The sequence below is a fragment of the Pithys albifrons genome, chromosome 8 (assembly GCF_047495875.1).
Source record: "Pithys albifrons albifrons isolate INPA30051 chromosome 8, PitAlb_v1, whole genome shotgun sequence".
Taxonomy (NCBI): Eukaryota; Metazoa; Chordata; class Aves; order Passeriformes; family Thamnophilidae; genus Pithys; species Pithys albifrons.
In genome coordinates, this window is record NC_092465.1 from 7,899,609 (window position 1) to 7,907,090 (window position 7,482).

General features: G+C 42.9%; 1 protein-coding gene across 3 annotated transcripts in view; it reads right to left on the minus strand.

Moving 5' to 3' along the window:
- Window positions 1–7,120, minus strand: part of SLC35F5 (solute carrier family 35 member F5) — a 33,657-nt gene extending 26,537 nt beyond the window's left edge. For 2 of the 3 annotated variants that reach the window (XM_071563023.1, XM_071563025.1), the window contains exons 1-3: window positions 6,938–7,112; window positions 3,935–4,005; window positions 1,691–1,770 (exon numbers count right to left, since the gene is read on the minus strand). The gene's annotated coding sequence lies outside the window, so the exon portion shown is untranslated. Of the gene's footprint in view, window positions 1–1,690; window positions 1,771–3,934; window positions 4,006–6,937 lie in introns of all 3 variants that reach the window. The other variant, XM_071563024.1, reaches the window with a different exon arrangement.
- Window positions 7,121–7,482: the final 362 nt, after the last annotated feature.

Genomic DNA, 7,482 nt, shown 5'->3' on the forward strand with positions numbered 1-7,482 from the left:
TTCAAACCTTGACACTTTCCTCCATTTCTCAAAGGACTTCTTTCCAGAGAAAAATGAACAGGCAGAGTTCCTGAAGTGTAATTATACCACTAGATCTATGCTGATATATTCCATGTGTGGGCATCAGTGCGGGATAATTACTCTGCTTTTCTGATAAAATGGTGTGATTGACAAAAGAAAGCAGAAGTCAGTAAGGGGTAAAGTTTTGAAAGAATCAGAAAGAACTTACAGTTTTCACTTGATATGGAATAAAGGAGAAAACATTTGTTCTTAAAGAGAGAATAAATAGGTGTATTATCCTAAACTCAAGCAAACTAACAGGAAGGTTTTGTTGCTTGAAAGCTTATAAAGTTTTTTTCAGTTTTTATAAATTGATCTAATAGATACTACATATTATACTCTACAAACTTTGCCTTCATTTTATTATGTCTAATAGCCTATGAGCCATTATATTAAGTTATATTATATATAGCCTAAAAATTGATCATGTGTTTGCATAATATGCAGCAAAATGGAAGCTGGGCATAAAAAGAGTTCAAATGAGATGAAAGGAAGAAACCTCATCCCATGCCAGGCTACAGCAGAACTCATGAACAGTGTTAAGGTACACTAGAAATGGAAACCACTCCTGTCTCCCACCAGTTACGTGCTGCATGGAGGAGGGGGGGATGCAGCTGGAGGCAGGAAGGAGCCTGATAAACTGGACATCTCCACATCAGATGCTCACATCTACAGCTCTTCTGTTCTCACCACAAACTGCTTCAAAGCATACAGCACATACACACTGTGAACAGAGATCACAGAATCACAGACTATTCTAAGTTGGAAGGGACCCACAAGGATCATAGAGTCCAACTCTTAAGTCAATGGCCCACACAGGGGATTGAACCCATGACCTCAGCATTATTACAACCAATTTTTAACCAACTGAGATCATGCAAAGATATTGTGCACAGCCTGTAGTTGCTTAGTATTGTGCTCAGCTCGTCTGCATCAGCATTGTACAAATCCCTTGCTTTAACATCCCCCAGCAGGAAGGAAGTAAAGGATGACAGAATATTCAGTAGTTCTGAGATAAGACGTTACGTATAAAGTTATTCACAGCCTTAACTACACACTGCACCATTTCTTTTGTACCTATGATAAGCAGATTCTAAAATTCTAAATAAAGAGCCCATAATTATGTCTTGAAGTTTAAATTTTTTATATGTTACAGTAGGAGCAACTATTACTTTCTCATCTGACAACACAGTGTCTGTTTAACATTTCTGTGTGCCTGATACAGCCCTTTCCTTGATTCTTCCATAACAAGACAAAGAGCTTGACAAGAAATGGTGAGTACAAAGTTCTCATTGTGTAACACGATGCACCTCCAAACTCTACGAAATACTAAAATGCCTATAATCTTTAGCAGAAGAACAGAACCCTATTGAAATTGATATACTAAGTCTTAGGATGAATTAAAATCCTGTAAAACATCACACAAAATGCAAAGACAGACAGAAACTACCATTTTGAGAAGTTTTAGACTGACACATTATCCTGTTTATTAACAAAGCACCAGTACTCATGAACTTGCAGTGAAATACATCTCCACATATTTCTTTATGTTTGGCTTCTGTACATTTAGGCCAATGTGCTCTGACAGAAGTGAGCAGAAAAGAACAAGACTTACTTTTCTCATACATACCTTTCACAATAACTGTAAAAAGGAAAGAAAAAATTCTCACTAACAAACTTCACACATCATGTCAAAGTGAAGACAGTCTCCTAAAAAGAAAAAAAAGAAGAAACAGAATTTGAAACACTGTGTATATATGTGTATTGCAGTTATCTTTGGAAAACATTGTCTAAAATTTTGAGTTCCATAACATCTGCTTCAGCTCAAGTTCTCAGTGTTGGGGACATAAAAGTCTAGAACCCTGAGAATGGATCTTCGTCAAAATGCTATCAGGACAGCCCTAAATGAAAAGAAAACAGGATCCTTTACTATTTTTGATATTTCAAAGAATATGATCCCTTCCTTATTAATTGACTATAAGAGGTTCACATGAGAGACAAGACCCTGATGATAAGGTCTGATTTTTTAAGCTATGCAGGGAAAGGCTCTACTCTTAAGCCTACATTCCTAAGCAAAGAATCCAAACATTAGAGTTAGGAAGGCAGTGGAACACTGCATAGGCCTTTTGGCCTTAAAATAATCTAGAAAGATAAGGTACCTCCATGTTATGTCTCATGGAAGCCCAGTATCTTTCCTTAATAGGATACGGAATTATTACTTTATCAAAACAAAACACTATCCCTACCTGAAACTTCTTGAATTTTTAAACTTGGATTCTATAAACACATTCAATAAAAAGCCTTATAATAGGGAAAGAAACATTAGACATAAGGGGTTTTATTAAAACATCACACTACACCAACTGGAAATCCATCTAAGCTGCAACTATTTGCAAATCCAGACGTTGCTGAGTATATTCCAAGAGGAAGCACAACCAAACTGTAACTGACAACCAAGAATAATAAAGCTCTAAGTTTGATTGCCTGAAAATGCTGGATTTTTGGGGGGTTATTATTATTAAGCATATGAAATCTTGCCAAGCTCTGTTTTAGGGATATCCTGTGGTCAGACACGATGCTAAGGAGTGACAAAGTAGTGCCCCAAACACAAGTGGTAGTAAAGGCAGAACTGAATGCATATCCTAAATCTTGCCTTTGGTAACCTGTCAAGATTGGCTCAAAGTTTATAAACTGTTAACAGTGGGGAAAAAGCTAAATTCAATTTTCATCTATTGCATATTAATTGGTAAACTGTAAAGATGGACCACACAAGCCTGTGTGGTTCAGTCCCCACTGAACTCAACAACATTTACACACTGCTCAACATCCAGCAAGGTCAAACCTTTTCCACACAGTTTACCAAACAACAGCTGGTTCAAAAAAAACCCCAAAACAACAACAAAAGACCCACTACAAAACAAAAGCAAAACCAAACAAACTGGAAGATGTATTTTACATTTTTAAGACCCAAGTATGTGATTACCCATCTCCTAAACCACAAAGCCTAAGCTCACTGTAGATTCCCAAGCACCTATTTAGCTCAGTGCCCTCAAACAGTAGCTGTGAGTCATATTTTCTTGTGACACTAACAACCCAATTAGAGATGAAGAGTTTTATTGATACAAAGCTCAAACAGTTTGACCATGACTAATACAGGCAGCCAAAAGAACTGAATAAAACAATAACAAAAATAAATAAAAAGCAAAATCGATGCTCAAAATCTTTTCCCTCCATGCCCACTAACACAAAGATCACTAAGATACAACTCAGTTGCTTATTTCTGGCCCCTACCTAATCAGTATTTTAGTATCCAAGTGACCAGGTGGAGAACTTGCACCTAAATTCAGTTATTATGCAAGACATAAAACTACCCTTTATTAGCATGAATGATCTGCTGTGGGCTGTTCTCCTCACTGGAGCTGATCACACAGAACCCTGTTCAATGCTTATTACCAATAATTAACCCACTTCAGGATAAGGATAAAAGTTGAGCATATTGAGGTAACATCTGAGATCTAAACCAAGAACTGTTCAAGACACTTCTCCCCAAGAACATGGCTGTACCCTTACAAAAGTGCAAATGGTTAAGATAAATTTAAACCATTAGAAGACATACAGGCTGAAATAGAAACTATTGTTTAAAAGTAAACATCATATTCTACTCTATTAAATATGGCAAAAACTTAAGCATGTCTGTCTTTTGTTTCCATTATTAGGAAATAAATATGCTTTTCACATGCTGTAACTTTAAATATACCAGATGAAATTTGACATTTAAAGGTAAATTCATTTAAAGTGCATTTCTTAATATCATTATCATTTTCAGCAAACAGCATGGAGATCTTTCGAAATATTTTAAAAATTATTTATTTACCATTTCAACAGTCTTAGACTTGGTGCTGTCATCTTGTAGAACCATTTTTAAGCCAGTTACATGAAGATGTTCTGAAAAAAATTAAAAATATACTTAAGATTTCTCGTCATGACACTGTACTTTGGTTTTAAAATGTTGCAGTATCCTAGATCATGTAAGTAGAGTCATTGCTTTAATTTATGAAACAAAAAAAAAATATGAAGAATGGTCTTACTGTGTAGTCTACAATGTATGTTAACACAGGTGATTGCACCAAAGCCACCAGGCTCAGCAGCCTGTCCAGCTCTGCTGTTCCAAACATGCAACAAGCAACCTCTGAGGGCAGAATGTATAACTGCACCATTGGCACTTTATATACAATCTTATTTTAACAGCATTAAATGTTTATTCGTGAAAATTATCTCTTTTCCACATTGAAACTTCCACCCAAAAAGAGAAAAATCACATGAAACTCACAAAATATGAAGTAATTCTATTGCACTGCCAAATAATTGCAAAACAGAAGTATTGCATCTGGCTATTCTATGAGGAAAGCACAGCCACTCCTGCCCCTGCAAAAAAACCCAAACAAAAAACCCACCAAAGAGTGACAAGAGACTCAGAATAGCAGCTCCGTCACAAACCATGGTGCAAGCAAGTCAACTTGAAATTCTTCCTTGTATTTACTCAAGATTATTTCACATACAATTTGAAAGACAACATACCAAGATAAGGCTTGCACACAGAAGAAATGGTTTTAGTTTTTCCAGTTATACCGGCTGCTCCAATCGCACAAGTCCTGGGATACAATCTCCACCCACCCCTCTAACATGTACTGTCATCAGGTGACTCTTGTTTTATGTTTGATTACTTTTGAGATAAGATACACAAAGGCACTGCTTTCACTTTGACGAGAAAAAGCTGAAAGCAAACTGATTTTACACCTACAGCAAATGTACATTAAATCAATGCTAATCTAACACAGCCCTAATCTCCATTCCCAACAGGTATCACAAGATGAGAGCAAAGGCAAGAATCTCCAGGAGAGATGGAAAGGCAAACCTTATGCAACATGACTATTACAGTCACCACAGCCCTGTCGGTTTTACTCACAGAAAGTTTCCTGTAGGATCTGTAGAACACAGTGAAGTAAAAAAAAAAAACAACAACCAAAAAAAAGAAGCCAAGTTTTCCCGCCAGTACTGAGATAGATATCATTGTTCCTAGCTAAATAAAAAGCTATACAACACCAAAGTTGCACAGAAAGCATGTCATTTTTATTACCAAAATAAAATAGCTTAACATAAAGAGATGTCTTATGAATCTGGCAGTGCACAACGTAACACTCACACTATCAAACTGTCATGGCACAGCTGGATCCTGATATCCAAGGAATAAAAAGAACACTTAAAACTCAAGTTTCCTATCCAGCTCTTACACAAAATTCATGAAACAACGTTTCAAACAAATTTTCTTACATGGAACTAGCAACACAGAGTAATAATCCATGGCATATTTCAGCCTTTACCAGCTTTCAGAGTATGTAAGCACACAGTTCTCAGTTTGTCCATACATCACCCCAGCAAGCCTGTGACCCTGCTGGACATGAACAACTCTGCACTGGGTGAGAAACACCCAAGCTTCAGGTCTGCAGATTGAAAGTTGACAAGTGGAACTGACAGTGACCTCCTTCTTATGCTCGTCCAGGAACATTAGAAGAAAAAACTCCATGTCAAGCTGCCAAGGCATTACCATGTACAAAGCAATCTCCCAGCCACCGGTAGCTATATATTTAACATCAGCTAAGGATTACAAATGACATCCATTTCACATGCTCCAGATCTAATCTTGTCTAGTGCGAGGACTAAACATATCGTGCTTTGTCAGAGGATATACAGCCACGTATCCCTGATAAGAACCAGCAGAGCAGCTTTCAACGGGACACTCTGGCAGATGAAAGCTGAGCCTTCCGGGCACAGCAGAAATCGGCAAAATCACCACACTCGCAGTGAATAGGGGTCTCCTCCTTCCTTCCTGCCAACAAGTATCTTTGGGGAAAAGTAGCAGGAAGAGAGAAAAGAGCAAGTCTCCTTAATGCACTCAGAGAAAAGTGGATGCCTGAGGAGAAAGAAATATGACTCAAGCCCTTGGGATCTTGGAAGACGAAGGATGAGTATCCTGCATTTGCACCTAAATCACTGGAGACTGCCAGAGCAAAGGGAGCTGCAGCCCAAGTAGGGGGTGCACAGGCCCCCCCACATACCCCAGGCAAGGCAGGACAGCGGTGTCAGCTCAGAATCACAGAATCCATTAGGCTGGAAAAGACCTCTGAGATCATCGAGTCCAACCTACGACCGAACACCACCTTGCCAACCAGACCATGGCACCATGTACCACATCCATCATTCCTTAACCACCTCCAGGGACGGTGACTCCCCCACCTCCCTGGGCAGATCATTCCAATATCTAATCACCCTTTCTGTGAAGAATTTTTTCCAATTATACAACCTAAACCTCCGCTGGCTCAACTTAAAACTATGTCCTCTCGTCCTGTCACTTGTTGCCGGGGAGCAGAGCCCGACCCCCTCCTGGCTACACCCTCTGTCAGGTGGTGGTAGAGAGCGATGAGGTCTCCCTTGGGCCTCTTGTTCTCCAGGCTGAGCCCCCCCAGCTGCTCCTCACAGGACTTGTGCTCCAGCCCCTTTCCCAGCTGCCCTGCCCTGCCCTTCCCTGGGCTCTCTCCAGCCCCTCGGGGTGAGCCCACAGTGAGGGGCTCAGTACCGGGCATGGCACTCGAGGCGCGGCCTCTCCGTGCCGAGCACAGGGGGACACTCACTGCCCTGGTCTGGGCAGAGCCGAACCTCGCACACACACAAACCCCCCATCCCGGCCAGGGGGGGCTGCCCGGGGCGGGAAGCGCAGAGCGCGTTCCTCGCCGCTGTCACGAACGCACAGACGGACGGGGCCGCGGGACCGGGTCACTCACACACCCCCGGCCCGCGTGGGCGCGGCCCCCCTGCTCACATGAAGGGGCAGAGTTCCCTCTCGCCCTGCGGGGCTTCCCCCCGGCCCTGTCCCCGCTCCGGAGTGTCCTGGACGGCCCCGGCCGTACCTGAGGCCGCGCCGGACCCGGCGCCCCCCGCGCTCCGTCCGGCGGCGGCACCGCCCGCCCGTGCCGGACACCCGCAATCCATCCCCGAGCCCGCGAGCGAGCGACCGCCCCGCCCCGCCCCGCCCTTCCCGTGGACCGGCCCCATCGAGTCGCTCGGCCAGCAGCTCGCCGTCCCTACACTGCCGCTCGCCCCCGCCCGAGATGGGAGAGGAGCGGGGACCGGGGCCGGGATGGGAGCGGGGACGGGGCCGGGATGGGAGCGGGGACGGAGCCGGGATGGGAGGGCCGGGGACAGACCCGTCGCGCTCCCATTCCTATCTCCGTCCCCATCCTTGTCCTCTCGCCATCCCTATTCCCATCCCTATCCCCATTCCCATCCCCATCCCCATTCCCATCCCCATCCCCGTCCCCATCCCCATCCCCGTCCCCATCCCCATCCCCGTCCCCATCCCTATCC